A 27,134-nucleotide genomic window follows, 5' to 3' on the forward strand; every position below is an offset into this window, starting at 1 on the left:
ATCTGGGAAAGAGAAACAACTTAATTTGTTCTTAGAGTCATTTTTCAGTGTTTCTTGATATTTTAGTTGGACAAATCCAACTGAATGTAATGGGAGTCACAGAGATAGGCATGCTAGTTTAGGTTAGATATGACCCCCACACAAACCCTCCCAAATCTATGTCCATTCTAAGAACCAGATTCAAAAGAAATGTCTTTGTGGTCCTGGAATTTTCCAAGAAATATTTTTCCCCCAGTCTGCCTGTCTAGCTAGGGTGGGAACAAAGGTGCAAAAAGTAATGGAGGGTGCCTCTCCAACCTACTTTTGCTCTCCTAAGATATTTGTGTAGTTCTGATAAGCTTTCGGGCCCTCCCATGGGAGAAGAGGGGACAAAGAGGGCAACTGCCCTGGGGCCCGGTGATGCACAAGGGCCCAGAACTCCTAGCCACTTCTACCACAACTGACAATAGCAAGTCCAGATTATGTCTTGTGCTAAGGGCCCAAGAGAGAAGCTTCTCACACACATATTTTGCTCTGGACAAAACTTATATGGGGCAATCTGGATCCAGCATTAAGTGGGTCCTGGATCCATCAGATCTTTGGATACCTCCTAAAATAGTATAGTTTCCCCTGCAGAGTGTCTTCCAAGTTTGCTCCAACTGCCAGACTTCAATTTGGCCTGGATCCCTTTTGTGCTAGCACTTCAAATACCTGGACCTTGTTATCAGGATACTGCTCAGAACACCATGCCCACTGGTGAAACAGTTTAGTTTCCATATTATATTCAGGCCTGAAACCAGATTGATAGTGACCGAGAAAAGCTAAGGATTTGGGACACAGCCAGATTTGTTCCAACTGCAACTTATCAACTGCCTTTAATACAAACTGGCACGTTAGAGACAGTGATGGCAGTGAGATTGTCAGTGTTGATGGGGTTCCTTCTTGAGGGATACTGGTGCCCTTTCCTCTTTGAGGCAAGAACTAATATCATCTCTCCACTCCATTTGATTTTACTAGGCAGGGGAAGCAGGGGTTCATCTCTTGGAATTGGAACAAAGTTCCCTCAGCTGCTTGAGAACCGTAGTGAGTGCGGGCATCCCACACAGCCACAGAATTTGTCTCCTTTAGATATAAATGTTCTAGATTGGCATATATGGTTAAGTTCATATATGCATTCCAAAATTCAACACAACAAAAAATACTTGGCTTTTTCCTCTGGAGAGTGCAACTCAGGGTCTGTCTAGATTACAGGTTTTTTTTCCAAAAAAGTGGCCTTTTTTCGAAAAACTTCCCCTGTGTCTAGACTGATGCCACATTCTTTCAAAAGTAAATTGAAAGAACGCAGCAGTTTTTTCAACCGCGGAAAACCTCATTTCACGAGGAATAACGCCTTTTTTCGAAAGTGCTCTTCGAAAAGCGGCTTGCTTTTTCAAAAGAACTGGTAGTAGTCTAGACGCTCTTTTTCGAAAGAGGTTTTTTTGAAAGTATCTTTTAAAAAGCCTCTTTCAAAAGAGGCTTGTAGTCTAGATGTAGCCTCAGATATACCAAATAATTCCCCTCCCACTCACTCACCAAATACATTAACTAAGGTTCTGCAAATAGAAAGAGGAGCCCTTCTTCATCTCTATAGAAGGCATAGGTAAGGATATTACATTTTCCCTATGCCCCAATTTGACAGATCATTCCATTCCTGTCTCTTTTCTAGCCATATACGACTTGGAGTTGGGGAGGGGCTTTTCCTGGTGAAACACCTTGTACAATTTATTTACAGTGTTCTCCCCTACTCCCGTCTTACAAACAATGGATGATCTTAATGTCACATCAAATAACTAGCAGAATGGTCCTTCAGCTATTGAGTCCCATCCCTAGGAGTCATGCAGATCTGCATAGGACCTTCAGAGGGACCAATGGTATGGGCTCATTGATGCAAGAGGAACCAAGATAAGCAGCTCTGACTTCAGACTTGAGGAAGTGAAGGTCAGACTGACATTTTTTAATGCAACGGACAAAATAAAACTAAGATCCAAAAGTACGCATAATGATACTGCATCATATATTTGCATTCCAACACTATACCAAATATTTACCTGTGCATAACTTGCAAAAGACAAGCAGTAAAAATGGAAACAATAGAAATGTATCTTCTCAGTTGATCTCGGGGGTTAGAAGCACATGAGCATAGTTTTTTCCTTCAGTGAAATACTCAACAATCAAGAAGAATGGCTTGACTAGTAACATTTTGTTGTTGTGCACCTATGTACTTTCCAGTATCCTATTATTTTAATAAAGCATCATTGTGTAAATAAATATAATTAGTTACACAGGATAAAATTAGTTATACCTATATATTTACCCTACTACTTTTTTCAACCCATTTGCAACTAGCCACTCATCATAAATACCAGTTTTCCAATTAATCCTGACTTTACTGAAGCTTGCTTGATATTTCTGAGGAAGCAGCTGCTATCTCATAATACTAAAAGCCCAGAAAACACTGTGTTAAATAGAATCCTTTATTGGTTTTTATCACTGAAATCTGTGTTGTGAAGTCTAATCTAATGAGGCACTAAAGATCCTCAGTTCTCACTGACTTGACTGACCTAATGAAGCTCAGACTCTTGAATGGTTGGGCCCATTATATTACACTATAATATAATACAACATGCTATGACATGAAAACTAGAATGTAAAAAGGGACACAAATAACTTTGATTTACAAAGGCACTATTGTAGGCACTTAAGTAATCATCTTCAGCCAGTGGAAACTGGTAAACCATTGTGGTTTACCACTAATTTAATCATTTTAGAATTGTTCAGCAATTTAGACCAACCAGGTCAGGAATGAGTGTGCTGAAGCATAGAAGGTAAGTGGGTGGAGTGAGAGAAGCATTAGTTTCCTATGTCTAGGAATCTCCCTGAGGCCTTTGCGCTCTTGAGTTTCAGCAAAATGCTGAAAGAATTAATGTTTTTGTAGTATTTCAACAGGAAACCCTCAAAGCCACTCATTCACATGGCATTTCCCCATGAGCCAAGAAAGTGGTACTGTGGAGACTTGAAAACCAGGAAAAGAATATTTGGTTTTGTGTCCTTGAAGAGGTAAACTGGATGTGGGCCCTTCTTTGGCACACCGAACACTTTCAATAGCTCACGACTGTTCTTGGCAAACTGACCAACAGGTTTGTTTTTTTTTGTATTATTTGTAACTTTAATAACTAGCAGATGTGAAATCACTAAATCCCAATTTGTGTCACCTTCAATAAAAGTGAAATGCCCCTTCGCAGTTCATGTAAAGCATATCAGACGTGTTCTTTTGCAGGTTCAACACAATGGAAATAATGGGCTAGTGTCTCCGTCATTAAAAAAAAAAACCCCTAGCCAAAAAATAAGTACAATAAAATAAATAAGAATATATAAATAAGTATGAAGAACGAAAGAACAAGAGAAAGAGTGCACGTGAACACATGGTTCCTTATAAGACTGTTTAGTAAAGAAATACAGGGAGCAGGAGTAGACCTGATTTACGAAACTTAAACTAATCCAAAAGCAGCTACATAGTAGCAGTTGAGACTACTGGGCATATAGAGGCTTGTCACATTGTAAGAGTGAAGGCAGGACTGGCCTTACCATGAGGCGAACTGAGGTGGTCACCTCAGGTGCCAGACTGTCGGGGGGCACCACTGTCGGGGGGCACCACCATGTAGAAAATTATGTCTGCTGCTGGTGCATATGTATTCTCTCTAGATGCTCAGAGATGGTGGAGTGCTGTGCTGCAGGAAGGGCACAAGAGACATAACAGGCAGGCAGCAGAAAAGGTGGCAGGAGGGTGTCATTTGAGCTCCCCACTTCAGGTGCCAAAATGTTGTGGGCTGGCTCTGTGTGAAGGGCAAGAAAGGATGCTTTCCTAGCCTCACACCCCTAAACCAATGATTCTCAACCAGGAGTACAGGTAGACCTGAAGTTACATAGAGGAGTTCCAGGGATTACATGAACTCTTCTAGATATTTGCATAGTTTTACAACAGGTTACATAAAAAGCACTAGCCAAGTCAGTACAAACTAAAATTTCACATAGACAATGACCTGTTAATACTGCTCTATCATGGGCAGCAGCTGATGACACCTCTGCAGAAGGGTAGCCCCTATCTCGTCCCCCTCTGCCAGAGGCACCCCCCCTTGCTCTACAGAGTGACAGGTGGATGGGGAGGCCAGAGTTTCCCCAGATCCAGTGCTGGATGGGCAGGTGGCATGGCTGTAGCACCCCTCAAGCCCAGCATTAGGTAGGTGGGTGGCACAGCCAGAGCACTCCTGGCCTCAGGCAGCTGGATAGGCAATATGATCTAGTGCCCTCAGTGCCAGGCAGACAGACAGGTGATGCACCGTGGCCTCAGTCCTAGCATCCCCAGCCTGCCTGCCCCAGCCTCTTGATCACAGCAAAACAGGAAGGGAATTGAAGCAGACAGGAGTGGACCTTGGGATGGAGCATCGGCAGGGCCACACCAGTCTGTTTGTTATCCACTGCCCATGTGCTCTATCTACTAAAAACTGAAATGGAAGTCCAAGATTTATGGCTATGTCTATACTACAGCGTTATGTCGAAATATTTTATTTTGAAATAACGCGCATAGACACAAAATGCAATTCGAAATACTGTTTTGCTATTTCGAAATAGCACATCCACACTGATCAGACACTGAATCACATTTAAGGCCGTCCGGAACCAGTTCTGGCAGGGCATCAGATCAGGCGTTACTGTGTGTGGCTGCTGCCTGAGGCTATCTGAGGCCTGTGCTTAAAGGGACCCCCCCTCCCCCGCACAGCCAGTTCTCAGGTTTCCCTGCTTGCTTGCCTACCTTGCTGAGGGACAGCAAAGCATTTTTTTTCTGCGTGCTCTGGTTGCCCTCACTCAGGACATCACAGCACTCTGCAGCATGGAGCCGGAGCCACCCCGGGCACTCTGGTGCTTCTCCTGGACGTGTTGCTGCGAGCCTGGCAGCACGTTCTGCAAGTAGTAACAGTCTCTCTGGTTTTACCTACTGGGGGCTTGTGCCTCATTCCTCCCTCACTTCCTTTCACTAACCCCTCCCTAACTCCCATTCCTGCTGTACAATAAAAGACACGTGTTCATTACAACAAAGTCTCTTTATTGAACAAAACTGGGGTGGGGGGAATGAAACTGAGGTGGGTAAAGAAGGTGGAGAGCAGAGAAGGGAGGGTGGGAGAGGGGAGGGAGAAACCTGGGAGGAGGGAGCTGGCAGGGGGAGGCAAGAGGAAGAAGGGGCAGGAGAAGCTCAGTGTTGGGGGTCTCGCTGGCCCAACTCTCTCCCAGCACCGTGGATATGGGGGGCTCAGCGTCCCGGAGGGTGAGGAGGATGTGGAGGGAGAAGCAGGAGGAGGAGAAGGAGTGGAAGGAGGAGCGGTAGTTGGGGAGGCAGCAGGGGCTGGAGCCGCAGGAGGCAACAAGCTCTGAACCAGGATCTGCAGGTGCTCGCAGATGGCATGGCCCTGGGCAAGCTGCTCCCGCCGGAGCTGCAGGTCTTCCTGCACCCAGTGGTCCAGGGTGCAGTGCAGGGCTCACAGTGCCCTCAGGTGCTCCTGCTAGTACCCCTCCACTGCATGGTGAGCCTGCAGAATCCTCTGGTGCGGGAGGATGTCCCGGGTGGTATAGTGCGCCCTGCACTTGAAGCTGTGGAGAAACAAGAGAAGTTGTCAATTATCCTGAGGACACAATGGGTGAAGCCCAGCCCCACTCTGCAAGGCAAGGACGACAGTTCTCTGCACCATCAGAGCTGATGTGCTTGCACAGAGGCCATGTTCGGGATGTCCTGCTATCCCCAGGAGTGGGAGCTGCCCCAGGACTGCACCCATGCCCCCGTACTGTATATAGTGTGTGGGGGGAAGGGAGGAGATGTCACCTGCCTCTGTGTAGAGGGGGCTTGTTGAGGGAGGGCATCCTGCTGTGTCCCACCCTGGGGTCAGGAGCATGTCATGTTTCTTCACACATGCATGTGGCTAACAGGCCAAGGCCCCTGTGTGGCAGCCAGCTGGGGCCACGTGTCCAGAGGTGGCACGGCATGTGCTCGCACGTGCATAGGTTGCTGCATGATCTGTGGTCAGCAAGGCCCACTCGTGCGGTCCCTGGTCTCCCTCCATGGCACTGACATGTTGCCTCCCCGGATGACACTGGCGACAGGTCCGCTGGGATGGCTCAGGAGTCCTGGCTGCGTGGCCCACTCCCTCCAGGCTCCTTTGGCTCCTGGCCCACCTCCTCGTCCTCCCCTGTGCCCTGGTCAGGGCCCTCTGCCCCAGGGTCGATGACTACCTGGGGGCACAGACCGTCCCCCCCCCCTCCAGGATGCTGTCCAGGGAATCAAAACAGGGGCAGCTCTCTGGATCTGCCCCTGTTTGGGAGCTGCCCCCTGTGCCCCTGGCATAGGCCTGCTGCAGCTCCTTAATTTTAATCCAAACCTGCTCCTGGGTTCAGATGTGGCCTTTGGTGGCCAGGCTGGCAGCCATCCTGCCGTAGATGGCCACGTTCCTCCGTCTAGTGCGGAGATCATGGACGTTAGAGGCATCCCCCCCAAACCTCAATCAGGTCCATGATGTCCGCACTGGACCAGGAAGGTGCCTGCCTTCTCCAGCCCCTGGCAGGCTCTTGGGAGCTGGGGGACTGGGCCCGGGGAGCAGTGGAGGGCTGGCTGGCATTGGCTACCTGGTTCATGCTGGGGGCTCGTAGGGGCAGAGAATACTGGCTCTGGGCTGGCAGGCCTGGAGCTAGCACAGACATTGTGGCTAGACTCTACCGCTTTAAGGGCTCTGGTGAGGGGAGGAGGGAGAGGAGTTTTCCAAATTGGGGCCAGAGTGGTCAGCAGGGTACCCTGGAAAGGTCTGGAGGCCCCCTATTTCGAAATAACCCCACACAGTGCTTGTTTCGAAATAGCAATTTCGAAATAGGCGCTATTCCTTGTGGAATGAGGTTTACCAAGTTCAAAATAAACCCTCTGCTATTTCGAATCAATTTTGAAATAGTGGTTGGCTTGTGTAGACACTAGTACAGTTATTTTGAAATAATTTTGCTGTGTAGACATACCCTAAATTTCAATCGATTTACTTTATAATTATATGGTTAACAATCAGAAAAGAAGCAATTTTTCAGTAATAGAGTTCTGTGAAACATTTATATTTTTATGTCTGATTTTGTAAGCAAGTGAAACTTAGGTGAGCACAAGAGGTATAGTAGTCTAAAGAGATTGAGAGCTACTGACCTAAAGAAGGTAGATAGCCACAATGCGACTGGGAACTCAGGTCCCGCTAGCTAACTGGAAGGAGACAGAATGAAGCTGAGGCTTTTCCCTCCCCATTGGCTGGAAGAGCTGGCTGCGTGGGGGGAGCAGTGTTTCCTCTGAAGATGATGTGCAATGCCTGGCAGCCTCAAGGAGAGGTGCTGGCTGAATCATAATTATTCCTGGACACTTGCTACTCTGGTCCCTCTATATCACTTCCAGCAGGGTCTAGTCCATTGCGTTTTGTTAATCCTTTAGACACTATACTGTCAGGTCTACCCCATTGCTATTGCTATTCAGATACCACATATTCTGAAAGTGTTTAATATTGAGTACATCCAACCTGTAAATTTTTCTCCGGTGACTTTTGAATAGTCCTCTCATAACTTCAATTGAAATGAGAATGATGCTTTCTGTGGCCTTACAGCCAGGAAATAGCCATAAGATCAAGTCATTCTCATGGTCCCTGTTTAATATTACCTCTTCTGTAATGTACATTGTTTTACTAGTGGAACCAAATGGGTTTGAGAGCTTTTAGAAAATCCACAGAGAGGTCTATTCTTGACTGTAATAGCCAAATTGCTCATCAGAGTGTCTACATTACATTTGTGTTGGAAAGCTAGTTGAAACAGGCAGTAACATAAGTTATGTGTTTTACACAATATTCCCCTTAGAGTCTGACACTTGAAATTAGATTATGCTCTGAAAACAGTGAAATACTCAGGCATAGTTTACAAGTATAGGGTATAGTAATAGGTGTAAAGAAAGCCACTTCAATTGTGATTAAATGAATTAAATACTCATATTGGTGGCTCATAGCGGGATTTGTGAAGCTCAAATAGTGATTACCTTTCCGTGACTATTGAAGTCCACCCACAAATTTAATTATTTATAAGTTTAGTGAATTAAAGATATCTATCTTTTATAATAAAATAGACAAAGTTGCTCATATAGTCATTCAGCTTAGCTGAATATGTAACATGTTAAAAGATACATTTGGAAACAGAGGATTTTTCATGGCATATAGAGCTTTTTTGCTGGATTGAATTTAGACCAATTCAATAATGATCAAAACCTCTTATTATTATCAAATGGCTGTGTTCTGGCGGACACATGCCGTGAACTGTTGGCCTCAGTATGATGCAGCCACCAGCTGGATGGAAATGGAAACTGAACTAGTCTCACTCCACCGGTGATTCCTCCAGAACGGAAAAGAGACACACTATTGTGACTGCAGGGCTGGCTGCATGACTGTTCCTGGTGCTGTATCTGTTTTATGGGTAAACAGAGGACTGAAGTTTTCAGCCACTCAGATATGATGACAATGAACATAGTATAAGAACATGAACAGAATTCAACAGATAGCCATACATCTGTTTTAAATTAGGCAACATTTGTTTTGATAGACATTTGCTCATTATTTGGGTGTTGTCTGATAAGTTGAAGCAACAATACATCCTGTTCTACTTGAGGTGCCGGGCACTGCATGTCTGATTGTACTGTCTAGGAACTAGTTATATACAAATGTAATTCCATAGATTTCACTAGAGATATTCCTGATTTACATCAGTAGTCAGGCCTTGTGTGACCTTTCCAAGGCATCAACATTCCCAGCAACAGTGACAGTCCAAGGAAAGCTCCTGGGTTCACTCACTATACAAAGTGGGAAGTGGAAAATAGTAGTGAATGGCTTAAATTTTTGTTTTCCTCCTTTTCCATTAATTGTTTCACTTTCAGGTTTCCCTACCTATGCCATAGTCTGCACACTCTGGCTTTGTCTACTACACAGCAGTGTTATTTTGGACTAACTAAAATAACAAAGAGTGCATCTACTCAGCAAGCCAATATTTAGAAATAATGTTGAGCTGGAGGACATCTTCCTCCGACTCATGGTAACTCTCATTTCACGAGGAGTAAAGGAAGCCAAAGGAAGAGTGTTCTTCTTTCAACTTCCTGCTGTGTAGACAGCGCCAGGGATTTCCCTACACCCGCCCATAGGGGTGTATACTTCCCCCCCCGAATTTCCCCAACGCCCCCCCAGTTTTGTGAACTATGGTTCATACAGCCCACCTTCACTCTCATGGTGTCACCCCTCATCGGCCCTGACACCCCCCTGGTAAATTCGAACACCCTCCCCAATTTCAATTCCCGGGGAGGCTACTGGACAGTGCCAAAAGCCAGATTAAGGTAATTCGATTCTGCTGCACAATTGACATAGCTGAAGTTGCATAGCCATAGCTTAATTCAACTTTTGCCCTGCTGGGTAGACTTACCCTCCTTTACAAACAAGTTCCATCCAAACAGACTCTGGGGATTTAGATTTGTGTCTGGATCAGTTAGTTTTAATTTTTGCCTTTCATATATTTCTCTTCTCAAAAACCAAATAACGTTCTTACAAACCTCATGTGATACAGCATGTAGGAGCTTTCATCAGTCTCAGAGCGATCCGATTGTTTTCACTGCCTGTGTCTGCAGAAGCCCCTATTTCAGCTAAAATTGTTTAACATTCTTTTGTGGCCATTTCTAAACATTTGCAACCAAATACATCCATTACAGGGTCTTAGAGCCCTAGTTTAGCACCATAATGCATTGATTCTCTGGCCCTATGACCTGGAGTCACAGATGGGGATTTAGAGATCTGCCAGATGTTTGATGTCTAAAAGTGGGGAGTTCTCACTGCTGAGGATCAAGGTTAGGAAAAGTGGCATTTCAAGCATTTGGCAATGTGTAAGTGAAGAGTTTTATACTTCATGACACAATACCAGCAAAGTAGGTGAATATAACTTTTCTTTTTGGGTGGCTTAAAATGCTGATCACCATGGAAAAATGAAGCCTTGGTTTAAGAAAATATCCCTGTACAGCAATGGTTGCTAACATAAATGCTTAATAGTAAGCATGTGCTTAAGTGCTTTTCTGCATAGAGGTGAACATAAGCATATGGTTAAGTGCTTTCCTGAATCAGAGCCAAAACTGAAATAAATGACTGTAACTGAATTAAAAAGAAAGTCATCCAGAAATATAATGCACTCCCCATTCCAACGGTGTCTTGTTTAGACATACAGAAACATTTTTCATACATACAAACTATCTTTTAACTGCTTTCTTCAATGCAGATCTAAACATCCTGTTTAGAAAAATCATATTTTTGGACAACATGAAAGTTTCCAAAGCCTGTGTTACTATGGAGGAGGTGCATTGTATGGGAAGGCTATAATTAAAATAAAAACAGCAAACAAAAAAGAGCCCAGTAAGAATTGTTTCACAATGTGGTCTAAAAAGCTAGAATCATTAAACAACTACAGATGTGTCACATGATGTAGGAAAATCATGAGACACTTCCAAATGAGTAGGTGGAGGGTATGATGAGACCATATCCTGCAATATATGAATCTCAGATTCTTTGGCATGCATTTTTTTAAGAAAAATATCCTGGAGAATCTAAAGGATTTCAATTCAGCAGCATAAATAGACTTCTTTTTTCTGATGTGGTGATTTTGGATTAGGGAATACAGTTTATAAGAGAAAGTACAGAATATATCTAGTCAATATAAAGGGCCAAATTTTGATTTCAGTTGCACTGCTGTAAATGAGTAACTCCACAAAGATTGTCTAAATGCAGGAACAGGGTGAGGCGAGGAAAAGGTAGCTTTATTCACTTTTGCCTCACTCTAATTTGGGGTGTAGTCCCTGGCATAACTGAAAACACTCTTAGGCCATTTTAAAACAAAGTTCTCAAACTGGAGTTTATGACCCTTCAGAGAATCGCAAGGGCTATTACTGCGGGGGGGGGGGGGGGGGGGGGGAGGCAAGCTACCAGTCTCCACTCCGAAGCCCCACTTTGCCTCCAGCATTTATAAGAGTGTCAAATATATATAAAAAAGTGAAATGCAGGACAATGTAGCACTTTAAAGACTAACAAGATGGTTTATTAGATGATGAGCTTTCGTGGGCCAGACCCACTTCCTCAGATCAAATAGTGGAAGAAAATAGTCACAACCATTTATACAAAAGGATACAATTAAAAAAAATGAACACATATGAAAAGGACAAATCACATTTCAGAACAGGAGGAGGATGCGGGGGGGGGGGGGGGGAGGAAGGTTTCTGTTATTAGTTTGAAGCCTGCTACCCATTCATTTCCTTTGGTGTCCTCTAGTCCTTCTATTATGAGAACTAATGAAGAACTTTTCTTGATGCACCCTCTCCACCCCACTCATGCTTTTATAGACCTCTATCCTATCCCCCCTCAGTCTCCTCTTTTCTAAACTGAAAAGTCCCAGTCTCTTTAGCCTCTCTTCATATGGGACCTCTTCCAAACCTCTGATCATTTTAGTTGCCCTCCCCTCTCCCACCCTCTCTCTTCCCCTCTCCCACCTCCTTTTCCCAGTCTCCCCGAGTTTTGTTCAATAAAGAGAGATTCTATTTTTGACCACACGTTTTCTTTATTTTGTACATCAGGAAGGGGGGCTAGGGAAGGGTAAGTGGAAGGAGATGAGGGAGGAATGGGGTACGAGCCCCCGATGGGGAGGACTGGGCTGGCTCTGCGGGCTTCTGGGGGTGGAAGCTCTCCTGCAGCCCCCCCGATTGTCCCCTCCCCCCGGATGGCAGCCTGCGGCAAGTGCAGCCGGTCTGATGGCTGAGTGCTGTGATGTGCCCAGTGTGGGCACTCAGGGCACTCCAAGCCAGGACTGCTTTGCAAGCGGGGCACCCCTGAGAACTGTCTGTCCGGGGTGGGAGTCGGGTCCCTTTAAGCACAGCCCTCGGCTAGCCTGAGACAGTAGCTCCACGCTCTAAGTCCTCATCTGATGCCCTGCCGGCACTGCTTCCGGCCATCCTTAACCCCGGTTCAGGGTCCACTTAATGTGGACATGCTAGTTCAAATTAGCAAAACGCTAATTTGAACTAGTTTTTAGTTCTAGATGCGTTAGTTCGAATTAGCTTAGTTCGTATTAACTAATTAGAACTAAGTTAGTTCGAATTAGCGCTGTAGTGTAGACATACCCTAGTGTATCTCAATAGCATCTCATTCACACTGCTGGCATGGAATGGACTCTGTACCAGATTTTTCTGACCACAGAATTATAGAGTATATAGAGCCCTGATTATAACACATAATTATGCAAAACTATGTGAGCAATTTGGGATTATAGTAGCATTGGAAAAAAAGATAGCAGGGTTGAACTAGAAAGGGAAAAAAATCTCTAACTGAACATCAGGAAATCAATTCTCCTACAAGATGATAAAGCAGCTATCCCTTAGAAGATGCACCAGAAATTCAGCAAATACAACAGTTTCTCTTAACTTATCACATTGATTTGTCAGATGTAACAATAATTACATATCAGAGACGCAGTAAAACAGAAAGACAAAGAAAGAAGGCTAACACACTGCAAAGATCCTTTTGTAGAAAGTGCTTGATTTCTCATCATGAAACTTTTTAAGAGAAGTATCTAATAGTAACTGGTGTTGTTTTACTTCAAAGGACCTTAGTAAGACAGGCAGACTTCCAAAATATAATCTACTTTTTCTGTCTATCTATTTGCAAAAAAACACAAATTGTTTATTTATATGTGGGGGGTTTTCCCACAAGAATTTACACAATTTTCTTCAAAAACAAAATTTTAAAAATTACAGCAGTCGCTCAATTGCAGTTAACTCATTTGATTAACTAAAAAAAATTATGATTAAAAATTAATTGTGATTAATCACAGTTTTAATTGCACTGTTAAACATTTATTAAATAGTTTTGCATGTTTTTCTACAGTTTCAAATATAATTATTTTAATTATGAATAGAATACAAAGCGCACAGTGTTCACTTTATAAAATCTCTCTCTATATATAAAAAATTTTTTCCTGACAGAATGACATCATCAGTGTCACCAGCTCTCACTTTCCAGCTACCAGGGGAGAGATGTGTCAGGACATGGGCGGCTAGCCCTGAACCGTGGCACAGCTCTTCAGGGCAGCTCCAGCTGACAACCTGGCTCCTGACAGGCCTGAGCAGCCAGAGCCAGCCCCGCTTGTACCCTAGTAGGACTACGCCTGCCCGTACTTCCTCAGCCCATCCCCTGTACTCTCCCATTCCCCCCCACCTACATGAAGAGCCACCCCCCACAGCAGGGAGCCTGGCTTCCTGTTGGGGGTGGCAGGGCAAAATCCCCAAGCCTCCCCATCAGATACAGCTTGTGGGGAAGAAGCAGCTGCCACTTCCCTTTTCCCTCCCCTGGCTGGGTGAACAGCAGCACATGGATGTGTTTACTGGAGCCATTTCCCACTTCTATGGAAACTGGCCAATGTGAACAGTGGGAGACAGTGCCTGGGATTCTAGTGGCATGAAAGCAAGTAAGTACCTCCCACTCCCTAAGCCAAGACCCCCCCCCCCACATATAAATAAACACTCAACACCCTGGCGAGACCCCACACCCTCAGCCCCCTCACTCATACCCTCTTCACTGAGATCCCGCACTCCCAGCCTGCTCACATACACCCTCCACCAAGACACTGTACCCCAGCCTCCTCACTCACCACCTTGCTGAGACCCTGTACCTCCACTACCTCACTCACTGCCCTGCCAAGACCCCACATCCCCAGCCTGCTCACTCATATTCCCCAAGACAAGACCCCGTACCTTCAACCCCCCTCACTTGCTACCCTGCTGAGACCCCATGCCCTCAGTACCACACCCTTCTTTCCACTGAGACCCTGTACCTCCAGCCTTCTCTTACACACCCTCCACTGTATTAGGTGAATTGAAAAATATGATTTCTTTTATTTTTTTACAGCGCAAATATTTGTAGTAACAATATAAAATAAGCACTGTACGCTTTGTATTCTGTGCTGTAATTTAAGTCAATATATTTGAAAATGTAGAAAATATCCAAAATATTTAAATAAATTGTTTTCTATTATTAACAGCATGATTAACTGCAATTATTTTTAATCACATGATTAATCACAATTTTTAATCATTTGACAGCCATAAAAATGCATGGTTATAATCTCAGAGTGTAAGAACAATTGTATATAGTACAATGACAAATCAATGTGAGTATGCACTAGAAATGTGGAGAGATATGCTAAGGGAAACCAATTTCAGTTTCAGCTTTCTAAGGGTTCATATATAAGAGGAGGGAAAACTGTTATCAACATTGTGAAAAACTTTCCTCTAGACAGAGGCCTGTACTATTAAACTTCATAAAACACTGGAGAAAAGACAGAATGTCCAAAGCAAGGTCCACCATCCATGACAAAATTCTCACTATACTGAACTGGCATAAGAAATAAATGTCAGTGTGAAAAGCTACTGGTAGGTGAGTATGTTTTCTTTTCCCACCATCACCCCACAGTCAAAGATCAGCAGATCAATGGAGCTGCAGATCTCTGAGAAATATCACAGTCAGAGGAAAAGTTACATGCCTAGTATTCTGAACAGACATTCTAAGTATTTAGACTGGACTCCCTCAAAGAGCAAGTCTTGCCAACTGTGCTTTATAAGACCAGTAGCGCCTGAAGAATAAGTCCTTCACTGCTTCAAATATCTTATTTGTAATGAGATCCCTTCTTCCCCCTTTTTTACTATGTAATTAGATATTCCAAGAATCTACGAACACCTTAAATGATTTCCTATTTAAAACAGGTGTGGGTAAACAATAAGTTGGGAGTTAAATGGCACATGGCAAATATATGAGGAGTCATAATTAAACTTAAGGCAAAAGGTCTTTTCTGAATTATGCTGTGCAAAACAATACTGGTTATGAGGCTAATTGTCAACAGTTATTTACCATTATTATTTATGTGAAGAAAATATTCTTCCAGAAGGGGCAGGGCCTTAAGCGGAAGTGCCAACAGTGCACTGGACCCCATCCTATACCACCCCAGGCAGCCCTCAGAGCTGCCTGCCTGCAGATATGTGATGCAATGACTTGTCCTTCATGAACCCATGCTGACTATTCTTGATCACCTTCCCCTCTTCCAAGTGCTTCAAAATAGATTCCTTGAGGATCCTCTCCATGATTTTTCCAGGGACTGAGGTAAGACTGACCAGCTCATAGTTCCCTGGGTCATCCTTCTTCCCTTTCTTAAAGATGGGCACTACATTTTCCTTTTTCCAATCATCAGGGATCTCTCCTGATCTCCACGACTTTTCAAAGATAATGGCCAAAGGCTCCTCAATTACATTTGCCAACTCCCTCAGTACCCTCAGATGTATTAAGTCCAGACCCATGGATTTATGTACGTTTAGCTTTTCTAAATAGTTCCTAACCTGTTCTTTTCCCACCAAGGGCTGTCCACCTTCGTCCCACATTGCGTCATTTAGCACCAGGGCCAGATTAAGCGGGGGCTAGCTACCCGGGGTGCCAACCTATGGGGGGCACCTGATTGAAGTGGTAAGGGGTGCCGTGTGCCCGGGGGCGGGGCCGCGCATATACCGCATGCCCGGGCACATGGCGCCCCTTACCACTTCAATCAGGTTCCCCCCATAGGTTGGTGCCTGGGTGCGGGGCCATGGCCTCACATGTGCTGCTCGCCCAGGGCGTGGTGCCTCTTACCATGTCAATCAGGTGCCACGTGCTGGGGGCGGGGCCGCGCATGCGCCGAGCACCTCCTACCTGGAGCACAAGTATGGCTCGGTCCGGCACTGCTTAACAGATTAGTCTGGGAGCTGACCTTGTCCGTGAAGACAGAGGCAAGCAAAGCATTAAGTACTTCAGCTTTCTCCACATCATCTATCACTAGGTTACCACCCTCATCCAGTAGGCGCCCCACATCCCTTCTGATCGTCTTGCTAATATGCCTGTAGAAACCTTTGTTGTTATCTTTCACATCTCTTGCAAGTTGCAATTCCAATTGCGCTTTCACATTCCTGAAAAGAAGGAGGGATAGCTCAGTGGTTTGAGCATTGGCTTGCTAAATCCAAAGTTATGAGCTCAATCCTTGAGGGGGCCATTTAGGGATCTGAGGCAAATCTGACAGGGATGGTACTTGGTCCTGCTGTTAGGGCAGGGGCTGGACTCAATGACCTCTCCAGGTCCCTTCCAGCTCTGTGAGATGGTATAACTCCCATGCATTCTCAGGCTATACATTTATATCCCTCCCTAGCCATCTGTCCAAGTTTCCACTTTTTGTAAGCTCCCTTTTTGTGCTTAAGTTCACCAAGGATTTCCCCGGTAAGCCAATCTGGTCTCCTACCATATTTTCTCCTCTTGCTACTCATTGGAATGGTTTCTTTCTGTGCCATCAATAAGGCTTGTATAAAATACTGCCAGCTCTCCTGGGCTCCTTTCCCCTTCATGTTAGCATCCCAGTGGATTCTGCCCATCAGGCCTCTGAGGAAATCAAAGTCTGCTTTTCTGAAGTTCAAGGTGTGTATTTTACTACTTTCTTTTCTTCCTTTGGTCAGGATCCTGAAATCTACTATCTCATGATCACTGCTTCCCACATTGTCACCCACCTCTACTTCCCCTGTTAGTTCTTCCATATTTGTGAGCAGCAGGACAAGCTGCACATAGCCCCTGGTTTGATCCTGCAGCACTTATACCAAGAAGTTATCCCCAACATTCTCCAAAAACTTCCTGGATTGTCTGTGCACTGCCGTATTGGTCTCCCAACATATGCCGGGGTGAATAAAGTCCCCCATGAGAACCAGGGCCTGCGATCTGGAAACTTCTCTTAGTTGTCCGAAGAAAGCCTTATCTACCTCATCCACCTGATTCGGCGGCCTGTAGCAAACACCAACCACAACATCACTGCTGTTGCTTATACCTCTAAACCTAATCCATAGACTCTCAACAGGCTTTTCCCCCTCTAGAGACTGGAGTTCTGAGAAATCATACATACAGTGCAACTCCTCCTTTTCTCCCCTGCCTGTTCTTCCTGAACAGTTTATACCCTTCCATGACAGCACTCCAGTCATGTGAGTCATCCCACCAAGTCTCTGTTATCCCAATAAAATTGTAGTTCCAATTCTTCCTGTTTGTTACCCAGGCTTCTCGCATTAGTGTACAAACACCTTAGATAACCAGTTGATTGCCCTACCCTCTGCATTCGAATCAAGGGTCCACCTTTGTTGCTCGTTCCTCTTTGCATTTCTTCCAGGTATCCAACTTCCCTGCTCCACTCAGGGTTTTGGTCACCGTCCCCCAACAAACCTAGTTAAAGCCCTCCTCACCAGGTTTGCAAGCCTGTCTGCGAAGATGCTCCTTCCTCTCTTTGTTAGGTGGATCCCATCTCTTCCTAACAATCCTTGTGCCCCGAACAGAGTCCCATGGTCAAAGAAACCGAAGCCCTCTCTGCGACACCACCTGCGCAACCACTCATTTACTTCCTCAATTCGATGATCCCTACCCAGTCCTTTCCCTTCAACAGGGAGGATGGACGAGAACACCACTTGTGCTCCGAATTCTTTGATCCTTCTTCCCAACTCCATGTAATCCTCAGTAACCCGCTCAAGGTCATTCTTGGCCGTATCATTACTTCCCATATGGAGAAGCAGGAAGGGGTAGTGATCTGAAGGTTTGATCAGTTTGGTAAGCCTCTCAGTCACATCCTAAATTCGAGCTCCCAGTAAGCAGCACGCCTCTCGAGATGCCAGGTCCGGACGGCAGATGGATGACTCTGTCCCTCTTAGGAAGGAGTCCCCGACCACAACAACCCGCCTTCTTCTTTTGGGGGTGGTGGTCATGGAACCCCCATCCCTAGGACTATGCATCCCATGCCTTCCAGTTGAAGTGATTCCCTTCTGACTTCTTCCTTGTGAGGTCTCTTCCAAAGCATTCACCATTGCAGAGTCTGTGGAGAGAGCCTGAAAGCGATTACTTACCTCTGTAGGAATGGGGGATTCCCATGCTGGCTTTTTTTTCCTTCTAGAAGTTACATGCTGGTCCCCCTATCTGAGAAAAGATTAATAAATCTGTTTTAATCTTATTTTATGTCGATGTGCATTTTTTTTCTCTTTGAATTTTTAGACCTGGATACTTCACCCATCCAGAGCAGTTGGGGTTCATAACAAACTGTTTTGTTTGATCTTTTCCTCAATTTTTGTTTACCAAATGCAAGTAGAAAATAAAAAGATTAAGAATACATTTTCATTGCAATTCCTAGGACTTAATTAATCTCACTAAAGTTTAGTGGAATCTTATGGCTTAATCACCACAAAAAGTATTGCATTTTTACCCCTAAATATATTCTTTGGTTAAAAATGTACTGATTAAATATTTTACAATAAAATGTATGAAGTTAAATGATCATAAGAACAATGAGTTCTAAATATACTTGGAGAAGTTCACTCTTCTTGTGAGAACTACTTAGCCTGAGGAAGCTCATGTAAATTGTAAATGCTAATGCCTTCAATTTAATAATTTTTTTTTTTCCTTTTCAGTAACTAACCAGAAGAGGGTTTGATAAAAATGAATGATTTTAACAAATATATGAATAAATCTCAAAGTCTGTCCAATATGGACTTTTAAATGTGATTCTAAATAAACAACCAGTGTGGGTTTCTAAATATTTCTAAATATTAATTTAGATAACTGGGTCCAAATCTGGGCTAGAATTGAGCCAAACTATCTAATCCGAGGGGCTAACCAGATATGATCCAATACTGAAGGAAATTACTCTAGTCTTTGCTTGTTTTTCAGACTGAACACAAAACAAATATTTTCTGAAATTTTGAATGTTTTGTTTCTTTTATTCTTTTGTTACATGCCTCTTTGCTTTCTGTTGGCACCAGCAGAAGAGTCAAAATATTTTAGGCCAATTCTGCAATTTTTTGCTGAAGAAAAGATATGTACAGGAATGTAACTATTGCTGGAATGAGGATCACAGAATTTGTGCCTGTGCTATTGGGTGTCGGGGTACTAAAATGGAGCTAACAAAGTTTCTCCTTGCTTTCTAAGCTCAAGACTCCTTGCCAGAGGATGTGGTGAAGGCTAGGACTTCAATAGGGTTCAAAAAAAAGAGCTAGATAGATTCATGGAGGTTAGGTCCATCAGTGGCTATTAGCCAGCATAGGTAGGAATGGTGTCCCTAGTCTCTGTTTCTCTGGAAATGGGTGACAGGGGAGGGATCAAGTGAGGATTACCTGTTGTGTTCCCTCCCTCTGGGGCATCTCTTATTGGGCACTGTCAGCAGACAGGATACTGGGCTAGATAGACAGTTGGTCTGACCCTGTATGGCCGTTCTTATGTAAATTGATTAGAACAATGAGGTTCTCTCGTTGATTTTAAAAATTAAAATATATTCAGATCTTATCAGAATAAAATGGTGGAAAAGGTTTATATGGTGGGCCATTTAGTACTGTGAGAAGGGTATCAGAGTATTCTAGATAAAGAAGAACAGATATTTGCCTAAACTAAGGAGGAAACTTTTCCTTGAACAGAGTTCATTAGAAACTAAAAGTTAGGAATTAAATTCTCAGGCAATTAGAAATGGGATACAGAGCCTTTTACATTAAGGTCACCAGTTCAAATACAGCTTAGGTCACCACTAACGGAAAGTCATTACCAGCTCATGGTTGGTCAGCGGTTTACGTGAAATGAATTGGTGGTCTCATTCCAATTCCTAATGGACAGGACTCCACACCACTAAAACCAGTGCCACAATTGGCATCTTTGTTGCAAGTCTTAATTAACAAGGCAATGACTGAATTGAGCACAGAGACAGAACAATCCTTTCACCCTGAAAGGTGGACCCTCAAAAAACAGGTTAGCAAAACTTGTGGTAACTTTGTCTCTGCTGGAAGTTGCTGTTTGCATTCCTAACTTGTAATCAAGATCGAAAATATCTGGGTTGGATGCTTAGTGTTGTGATGACCAAATAAATTCTGAACAAACAAGCTAGTCTTGACCTTTTTTTTTTTTTTTATCAGGGAAGTGATTTCTCTATTACTTAAAGAGGCGAAAAGACCACATAATTACCTCCATATGTAGCCCATCTCTCTCCCCTACATAGTGACTTTAAATGTCAACTTCAATACCAAGAAAAGTACTCAGTTTAGACAGTTTAATGAAAATAGGATTAGTAATTTACATAGTATAACAGTTCTTGTGCACAAAATGCTTTACCAACATTAATAGAACCAAACAAAATCACTGCAAGATAAGAAAGATATTTGGAGCTCCTTGTGTAGTCAGTGATTCCCCCAGTAGGGAATTTGCTGCTTAAGTCACTGTGTGTCATAAAAATATGCTTCAGAACCTGCACTTTCATAAATAATTTTCTAATTTTCCTTATAGTTGCAGGGATAACCTTGAAAATTTAAACTGATGCCTGTCTGAGTCCACAAAGAGCCTGACACTCTTATTTGTCTCTTATTCTATGACTTGCCCCATCATCTCACATAGGGCCATATGGTGTCTGTGATTGCATGGCCATGGAATTTAGCAATTTTTCCAAGATACTATAAACTCAGATTTATTTGCTAAGAATTGACTATTTTGTTGTAGCCAAACACTCAGTATTTTCTTCTCTGCCTCCCTGCTCTGTTGGAATCTATGTGCACTTGTATTTTGTCCTTCACCTTTCCCATTAAGGGAAATTAGCAGTATCACAGGGCATGCTCCCTTTAAAAAGCATGGCAGGATACATTCCATATTCATTTCGTAGCTTCAGAGCCACATACAGTAATGCCCCATTTCTTAAAACAACGTAGACCTTGTTTTGGAAGATGGACAGATTGTCATAAGAGACCAGCATGCTTAAAGATGAGCTTTTCTTCAACAAAAAAAAAAAAAGGTCTCTGGTGTCACAATCTGCCAGATTGTCAAGTAATCAACACAGTCATGGGGTGTATGTACTCTGGTCCAGCCACTAAAGGATTAATAAAGATGCTTCTGCCCTATGTTCATTGGAAGCTTCACAGCAGCTGGGAGGATAAAAGTGCTGGAAAAGCAGTGGAGTAGGTTGGCTACAAGAGGAGTGAGCAAGGTGGAGAAAGGAGCTCCTGAAAGCAAACTATTAAAAAGTTTCTCAGAGATAACAGCCCAGTAGAGGACAAACTGACTGGTAGGCTAGAGAGCCTGTAGAGATCCTGAGCTGATTAGGAAGACACTCAGAGCACTGGCAGAGTTAGATAAGCAGGATCAGGGTTCTTTAGCTCAAGGTCCCTGGGCTGGAATCCAGTGGTGTGGAAAGGCTCCCCTACTAATTCCCTAAGGCTCCATCTATACTGCAGAGATATTTTGGGATACCAGAAGTATCCTGACATAGCTATTCCACGTCTTTATAGCAGCCTGTTATTTCTAAATAGATTCTGGCATCCCTAGTTCCACGAGGGACATTTTGAAATAGAGGCTTTTTTTTCCCACCTCTCCTCTGCCCTCCCACTCCCCTTGATGGAGTTTGTGCTGTGATTGGTTGTGATTGGCAGGTGGAAACTGTTGGCTTCTAATTAAAGTTTGAATTCTAGAAGCCTCTGTTGATTGGCTGAGCCTTGGTAGGGGGAGAGGCTTTATAAGGCAATGGGCAAGCGACCAAGGAGCTTGCGAACAGGTGATTGCTAACAGGGAGTTTTGAGAGGGAGTTGGGAAGGGCGGGAGGTTCTCTTGCCTTTCTTTTTGAATCCCTTTTCCAGGACAGCAGCGATGGTTGGTGCTGGGTCTGCTGTTCTTACCTGCACAGCGTGTGCCATGTTTGTCTTCCTCCCGGAAGAAAGAACGGATTTCATTTGCACAAAGTGCAAGCTGGTCGACATTTTGGAAGAAAAAATTAGAGGACTGGAGGCCCAAGTGTCGACCCTCTGCTTGATCAGACAGGATGAAGACTTCCTCGATAGAAGGCAGCATTTAATCCTTCAAGCACAGCAGGCAGAAGAGCCAGAGAGGGCAGTACGTGACCAAGAAGATAACTGGCAGCATGTAACTTCTAGAAGGGGAAAAAGGCCAGCACAGGAATCCCCCGATTCTATAGAGGTAAGCAATTGCTTTCAAGCTCTCTCCACAGGCTCTGCAGTGCTGAAAGCTCTGGAAGGGACATCACAAGGAAGAAACCAGAAGGGAACACCATCTACTGGAAGGCATGGGATGCGTAGTCCTAGGGACGGGGGTTCCACGGCCACCACGCCCAAAAGGAAACGACGGGTGGTGGTGGTCGGGGACTCCCTTCTAAGAGGGACTAAGCCATCCCTCTGCCGTCCGGACCTGGAATCTCGAGAGGTGTGCTGCTTACCGGGAGCTCACATTCAGGATGTCACTGAGAGGCTTACCAAGCTGATCAAACCTTTGGCTCGCTACCCCTTCCTGCTTCTCCACATGGGAACTAATGATACGGCCAAGAATGATCTTGAGCGTGTTACTGCGGATTATGTAGTGCTAGGAAGAAGGATCCAAGAATTTGGAGAGCAAGTGGTAGTCTCCTCCATCCTCCCTGTTGAAGGGAAAGGACTGGGCAGGGATCGTCGAATTGAGGACGTAAATGCGTGGTTCCGCAGATGGTGTCGCAGAGAGGGCTTTGGTTTCTTCGACCATGGGACTCTGTTCCGGGTGCAAGGATTGTTAGGAAGAGATGGGATCCACCTAACGAAGAGAGGAAGGAGCATTTTCGCGGGCAGGCTTGCAAACCTAGTGAGGAGGGCTTTAAACTAGGTTCGTTGGGGGACGGTGACCAAAACCCTGAGGGGAGTGGGAAAGTCGGATACCGGGAAGAAATGCAGAGAGGAAGGGGCAAGAAAGGAGGACCCGTGTTTCGAATGGAGAAGATAGGACGATCAACTGGTTACCTGAAGTGTTTGTACACTAATGCGAGAAGCCTGGGCAACACACAGGAAGAACTGGAGGCCCTGGCCCAGACCAAGAAATACGATTTAATTGGGATAACAGAGACTTGGTGGGATGACTAGCATGACTGGAGCGCTGTCATGGAAGGGTATAGACTGTACAGGAACAACAGGCAGGGGAGAAAAGGAGGAGGAGTTGCACTATATGTAAGAGAGCACTACGATTGCTCTGAACTCCAGTATAAAGAGGGAGAAAAACCTGTTGAGAGTCTATGGGTTAAGTTTAAAGGACCAAACAACAGCCTTGATGTTGTGGTTGGTGTTTGCTACAGGCCACCGAATCAGGTGGATGAGGTAGATGAGGCTTTCTTCGGACAACTGAGCAAAGCTTCCAGATCGCAGGCCCTGGTTCTCGTGGGGGACTTTAATCACCCTTACATCTGCTAGGAAACCTATACGGCAGTGCACAGGCAATCCAGGAAGTTTTTGGAGAATGTTGGGGATAACTTCTTGACACGGGTGCTGAAGGATCCGACCAGGGGCCGTGCGCAGCTTGACCTTCTGCTCACAAACAGGGAGGAACTAATAGGGGAAGTGGAGGTGGGTGACAACCTGGGAAGCAGTGATCATGAGATGGTAGATTTCAGGATCCTGACCAAAGGAAGAAAAGAGAGTAGTAAAATACACACCTTAGACTTCAAAAAAGCAGATTTTGACTCCCTCCGAGATCTGATGGGCAGAATCCTCTGGGATGTTAACATGAAGGGGAAAGGAGTCCAGGACAGCTGGCAGTATTTTAAAGAAGCCTTATTGAAGGCACAGAAAGAAACCATCCCGACGCATAGCAAGAGAGGCAAACATGGTAGGAGACTGGACTGGCTTACAGGGGAAATCCTTGGTGAACTTAAGCACAAAAAGGAAGCTTACAAAGAGTGGAAGCTTGGACAAATGACCAGGGAGGAGTTTAAAGGTATAGCTCGAGAATGTGGGGGGTTATCAGGAAGGCGAAAGCGCAAATGGAATTGCGACTGGCTAAGGATGTGAAGGATAACAAGAAAGGTTTCTACAGGCATGTTAACAAGAAGAAGGTGATCAGAGAGGGTGTGCGGCCCCTAATGGATGAAGGAGGTAACCTACTGACAGATGATGTGGGGAAAGCTGAAGTACTCAATGCTTTCTTTGCCTCTGTATTCATGGGGTCAGCTCCTGGACTTCTGCGCCAAGTGACGCAAGATAGGATGAAGATGGACAGCCCATGGTGGGTAAAGAACAGGTTAGGAACTATTTAGAAAAGCTAAATGTACATAAATCCATGGGTCCGGACTTAGTGCATCCGAGAGTACTGAGGGTATGTCTACACTACCCTCCTAGTTCGAACTAGGAGGGTAATGTAGGCATACCGCACTTGCAAATGAAGCCCGGGATTTGAATTTCCCGGGCTTCATTTGCATAAGCAGGGAGCCGCCATTTTTAAAACCCCGCTAGTTCGAACCCCGTGAACCTCGAGGTGTACTGGTAGTTCGGAATAGGAATCCTAGTTCGAACTACCTAGTTCGAGCCCCGTGTAGCCACGCTGCACGGGGTTCGAACCAGCGGGATTTTAAAAATGGCGGCTCCCCGCTTATGCAAATGAAGTGCGGTATGCCTACATTACCCCGCTAGTTCGAACTAGCGGGGTAGTGTAGACATACCCTGAGGGAGTTGGCAAATGTCATTGTGGAGCCTTTGGCTATCATCTTTGAAAAGTCGTGGAGGTTGGGAGAAATCCCGGATGACTGGAAAAAGGCAAATGTAGTGCCCACCTTCAAAAAAGGGAAGAAGGATGATCCAGGGAACTATAGGCCGGTCACTCTTACCTCGGTTCCTGGAAAAATCATGGAAGGGATCCTTAAGGAATCCATATTGAGGCACTTGGATGAGAGGAAAGTGATTAGGAATAGTCAGCATGGATTCACAAAGGGCAAGTCATGCCTGACCAATCTGATTAGCTTCTATGATGAGATAACTGGCTCGGTGGACATGGGGAAGTCAGTGGATGTTATATACCTTGACTTTAGCAAGGCTTTTGATACGGTCTCCCACAATATTCTTGCCATCAAGTTAAGGGATTGTGGATTGGATAAATGGATGGTAAGATGGATAGAAAGATGGCTAGAAGGCCGGGCCCAGCGGGTAGTGATCAATGGCTCGATGTCAGGATGGCGGTCGGTTTCTAGCGGAGTGCTCCAAGGTTCGGTTCTAGGACCGGTTTTGTTCAATATCTTTATTAATGATCTGGATGAGGGGATGGATTGCACCCTCAGGGTATGTCTACACTACCCTCCTATTTCGAAATTCCACGAGGAGTAACGGTAGTTTGAACTAGGAAGCCTAGTTCGAACTACCTAGTTCATGCCGCGTGTAGCCGCGCGGCACGGGGTTCGAACCAGCCGGGATTTAAAAATGTCGGCACCCGGCTTATGCAAATGAAGCCCGGGAAATTCAAATCCCGGGCTTCATTTGCAAGTGCGGTATGCCTACATTACCCTCCTATTTCGAAATAGGAGGGTAGTGTAGACATACCCTCAGCAAGTTTGCGGATGACACTAAGCTGGGGGGAGAGGTAGATACCCTTAAGGGCAGAGATAGGGTACAGAATGACTTAGACAAATTGGAGGATTGGGCCACAAGAAATCTGATGAGGTTCAACAAGGACAAGTGCAAAGTCCTGCACTTGGGACGGAAGAATCCCAAGCATAGTTACAAGCTGGAGACCAACCGGTTAAGTAGTAGTTCTGCAGAAAAGGACCTGGGTGTTACAGTGGATGAGAAGCTAGATATGAGTCAACAGTGTGCCCTTGTAGCCAAGAAGGCTAATGGCATATTAGGTTGCATTAAGAGGAACATTGCCAGCAGATCCAGAGATGTCATCGTTCCCATTTATTCGGCTTTGGTGAGGCCGCATCTGGAGTATTGTGTCCAGTTCTGGGCCCCCCACTACAAAAAGGATGTGGACGCATTGGAGAGGGTCCAGCGGAGGGCAACCAAAATGATTAGGGGGCTGGAGCATATGACTTATGAGGAGAGGCTGAGGGACTTGGGTCTGTTTAGTCTGCAGAAGCCAAGAGTGAGGGGGGATTTGATAGTAGCCTTCAACTTCCTGAAGGGAGGTTCCAAAGAGGATGGAGAGAGGTTGTTTTCAGTAGTGACAGATGGCAGAACAAGGAGCAATGGTCTCAAGTTGAGGTGGGAGAGGTCCAAGTTGGATATTAGGAAAAACTATTTCACTAGGAGGGTGGTGAAGCACTGGAATGGGTTACCTAGGGAAGTAGTGGAGTCTCCATCCCTAGAGGTGTTTAAGTCTCGGCTTGACAAAGCCCTGGCCAGGTTGATTTAGTTGGAACTGGTCCTGCCTAGAGCAGGGGGCTGGGCTTGATGACCTTCTAAGGTCTCTTCCAGTTCTATGATTCTATGATTTCAAATTTACTTCAAAATAGTTATGCAATTTGCATAGTGGAAATTGAATAGCTTATTTTGAGGTAAAGGTGCATTGCTTACGCACCCTAAAAGACTGAGTGCTGAAAAACTGGTTTTCAGACTCATAGGGCATGTCTACAGTAGCAAATTATTTTGAAATAACTTTTTTCAAAATAACTCCCGAAATAACTATTTTGAAATAGCATGTCCACATTGATCAGAGCCTGCCTCAGATGTAAAGCTCCCAGAAACACTCTGGGGAGGGCACCAGGAGAATGGACACTTCCCGTAGTTGTTTGCTGAGGCTAGCTAAGACACATGCTTCCACATCTCAGATGCCACTTCTTCACTGCCTACCCCCTCATAGGACACCAAACTCATGCCACCTGCTCTGGCTTCCCTTGCAGATGCCACAGCACTGACATCATTGAGCTGGAGCTGCTGCAGAGCAGTGCCAGGCACACAGACCTTGTGTTGTGCTTCATCCAAACTGCCCACATGCTGCTCCTGCAGGATAATAACCAACCCCAACCAGAGGACCCCGTCACCCAGCTCCTTGCACTCCCATTGCAGCAAATGATCCTCAATCCCCTGGATACTGTGGAACGCTGTTGCTGGTGGAGGGAGACCAGTTAGAACTGGTGGGACTGCATCATCATGCAGCAATGGGATGACCAGCAGTGGCTCCAGAACTTCTGCATGCAGAAGG

At 44.9% G+C, this 27,134-nt stretch overlaps 1 long non-coding RNA gene across 2 annotated transcripts in view; it reads right to left on the minus strand.

Moving 5' to 3' along the window:
• Positions 1-5,107: 5,107 nt before the first annotated feature.
• LOC142828050 (uncharacterized) overlaps positions 5,108-27,134 on the minus strand; it is a 288,435-nt gene continuing 266,408 nt past the window's right edge. For both annotated transcript variants that reach the window (XR_012902978.1, XR_012902979.1), the window contains 2 exons: positions 18,080-18,149; positions 5,108-5,661 (listed from right to left, as the gene is read on the minus strand). This is a non-coding gene — a long non-coding RNA (uncharacterized LOC142828050). The remainder of the gene's footprint in view (positions 5,662-18,079; positions 18,150-27,134) is intronic.

Source organism: Pelodiscus sinensis, chromosome 3, assembly GCF_049634645.1.
Source record: "Pelodiscus sinensis isolate JC-2024 chromosome 3, ASM4963464v1, whole genome shotgun sequence".
Classification (NCBI taxonomy): Eukaryota; Metazoa; Chordata; order Testudines; family Trionychidae; genus Pelodiscus; species Pelodiscus sinensis.